Raw genomic sequence first — 3,330 nt, 5'->3', positions numbered from 1 at the left:
GTCTCACCTCTGGTGGCAGCACTGGCAGGCACCTGCAGCGAGGAGGGCTTTATTTTTTTTTTGGAGAGGTTTTCACTATAGGGCACGTGCGCTCTCCAGACAGAGAGACAGAAAGCGAGAAATCACCCCCCAGGGGGGATGGTCACGCCGCAATCCCTTCTCCTCCATTCTCCTCTCGGGATCTTGGGCACGCACGCACATGCACCCGGCGTGAGTTTAAGCCACTGGGTCCAGGACGCGAACCGTGGTCGACTACGTGGGAGTCCAGCAACATAGCCATTATGCTAACTGCTGGTCCCTCCTTTTGGGGCTTTTTGAAACCGAGCTGGAAGTCTAGTCTCAGGAGGGAGGCCCTGGGCCTAGGCCTGGAGAAGCCCTGAGCAGGGTTGGGGGTGAGGACCGGCCCCAGACCCAGGTCTGCATACGCTGGGAGACCACAGTGGGTTCAGAGGGAGGAAATTGTCTTGGCGCAGACCTTGGGGTGACGAGCTGGGTGAGGTACCTGAACGGAGCCCAGGCTCTCTTCCGTACCCAGGGGACTACCTGTGGTGGGTGGAAAGACGTCTGGGGTCCGGTTGGAGCCCCTTTCTGTGTCCCTGAGCCTCGGCCTCCCCACCCTCAGTCTCCCGAGGCTGCGGGCCCTCCCAGGTGCTGGTGCAGGGAAGCTGGGCAGTGCTGAGGCAGGGTGGGCGCCCGGGCCACGGATGGGAGCAGAGGCGGCTCCAGGACAAGCTGAGAAGCTGCGGAGGGTGGGCACAGCACTGGGCTGGGCTCTGTGAGTATTTCCAGAGAGTTACTGACTCAGAAGTTTCCAGTCGGAAGTAAAGGGAAGATTTGAAGAGGCCCAGGAAGAACCCCAGGGGGAAGATGCCCCCACATCTGAAATTCCATTGGATAGTCTTTCTTTCGGGCCTTGAAGATTTTAGATGTCCCAGAATTCCCTCTAAAAATGCTGATCCTGGGCCCAGCAGGTGGCGTGGTGGTTAAGGCGGTGGACATTCCCATATCGCTGATCATGGTTCAAGTCCTGGACCTGGTGGCTTGCTTTCTCACTTTCTTTCTCTCTTTCTCTCTCTCTCTCTGGTCAAAATAAAATAAGTAAATGAATAAGTAAAATTAAAAATAAATAATTATTTTAAAAGAGTGAGGGAAATATGATTTATATTTTAAAAAATGCTGATCCTTCAGCGTGGAAGGATCAGCATTTACATTATCAGTAACGCACTGGCAATGACTTCTGGGCAGCTTCCCGCAGGCTGGCGACCCAGAGGAAGAACAGTCCCCTCACCCTGGATGGGTGAGGCTCCCTGGAAGGGGGCGCAGGTGTGAACCAGGGTGAGTCTTGGCCTGCCTTACCACCCCGGGAGTCAGAGTCCTGCCAAAGCCTCTGGTGTCTTCGAGTCGGCCGGAGTGGATTTGAGTCCAGGCACTGCCACTCCCAGCTCCGTGGCCTTGGGAAATCCAGTCACTCTGGCCTCAGGTTCCTCCTTTGTAAGACAGGAATAACACCAACACCTGTCTCTCGGGGTTGGTGCAAAATTGCAGGACAGTCTAAATCCCCAGATCTGTGTCCTGACGGTCATGTCCAGCCCGACAACAGGCAGAGACGGGCAGTTACCTTAAGTCACCCGCCCTTCCCCGTGGGGCCAGAGTGAATGGCTTCTCGCAGCCAGCTCCGCCTGCCGCCTGCCAAGGTCCCCGGGCTCCCAGGCATCCATGGGACTTGGGTACCACAGAAACTCAGAGGCCTTGTCATCCCAGCGGGGGATCGCATTCTTCCCCATTGTTGGCATCTGGAAAACTCATCCCTGCCCTTTCTTCTCCTCAAACAACAAAGCCAGACTCCCTCCTGGGGACAGCGGGCCTGCACCCCGCAGGAATGGGGAGGCCCCTTTGTCCCTCCCCCATGCTAACCACAACCCCGCTACCTCTCCTCTCTGTCTACCCTCCCTCCTTCTCTGGCTGCCGAGCCTGGCAGGGTGGAGGCCTTGGGAAAGCTCCCCAGAGCCGGGAGAGGAGCCGGCAGACAGTGCCTGGGGCTCTGGCGGGGGCCAGGGCTCAGGGTGCCTCCTCGTGGCTCAGCCTCCGGGAGGACATGCTGACTTGACGTCTGGGGGTTTGGCACTGGCTGGGTGGGGCTGCACTTTGCAGGTGACACATGTGTTCCTGAGTTTCTGTGCTGAGTCTGGCCCAGCTGGGGGCGGGGTAGTCGGAGAGGTCAATGCCCAGGGATAGGGACAGAGCGGTGGGGCTGGCGGGAGGGGGCAAGGGTTGGGCTCTAGATTTAGGAGAGCACTGAACACTAGCTCTGGCGTTGCCTGCAGGAGTCACTGACGGTGTTAGTCCCACAAAGGCAGCCACAGCTCTCTTCTGGGGACTGCAAGGTGCCTCGGCCGTCGCTCCCAGGCTCTCGCCCTGCTGCCAACAGCCCACATGACCTTCTGGTCACACCTCATCCAGCCTCAGCTCAGACACACCGTCTCTTACTAATCAAAACATATGTCTTCAGGCCAGCCGGTGGCATGGAGGTTGAGGTGCTGGATCCCACACGGCCAACTACGTGGTTCAAGTCCTGGACCCAGCAACTTGCAAACAGTTTTAGCACATACGTGTGTGTGCCCAAAATCCCGAGAGAATGAAGGAGAAGGGATCGTGGCATGACCATCCTCCCTGGGGGCTGATGTCTCACTTTTCTCTCTCTCTCTGTCTCTCTCTAGTGAGCACATACACTCACATACACACACAAGACAAAAAAAAAGAAAAAGAAAGAAAGATTTCTTTGCTGTAGAAAAGCTGAAATACAGCTAAGCACAAAGGAAAAGAAGTGTCGCCCCTACCTCACCACATAAGGAAAGGCAGGCTTGACATGTATTTGATTCCCCCAGACTTTTACATAACGTATAAACCAGGGCAGTTCAAACTGTCCCTGCAAAGTTCCTGGTTCATGGAGAGATAAGAATGAGAATGAGAATGAGAATGAACAGTTAGAAACTTCTAGAGCAACTTGACGTCACCACCGCATGCCTACCTTGTTTCAAGGAAGTCTCAATTTGCAACAGATCAGAAGTTATGAACTGGTCCTTCAGCCTTGGACAGTTGAGAAACATTCAGATCCACTTTATTTTAAAAGTGGAATTAGGGGGTAGAGGTTGCATGGTGGTTAAGGCACTGGACTCCCACATGGCAGACTGTGGTTTGAGTCCCATACCCCGAGTATTGAAATTCATGCCAGGCATGTGTGCGTGTGTTTCCAAAATCCCTAGAGGAAAATGGAGGAGAAGGGATTGTGGCATGGCCTTCACCCCTGGAGGGTGATTTCTTATTTTCTTT

The sequence above is a fragment of the Tupaia chinensis genome, unplaced genomic scaffold (genome assembly GCF_000334495.1).
Source record: "Tupaia chinensis unplaced genomic scaffold, TupChi_1.0 Scaffold000561_1, whole genome shotgun sequence".
In the NCBI taxonomy this organism is placed as follows: Eukaryota; Metazoa; Chordata; class Mammalia; order Scandentia; family Tupaiidae; genus Tupaia; species Tupaia belangeri.
Note: the sequence above shows the minus strand (reverse complement) of the source record.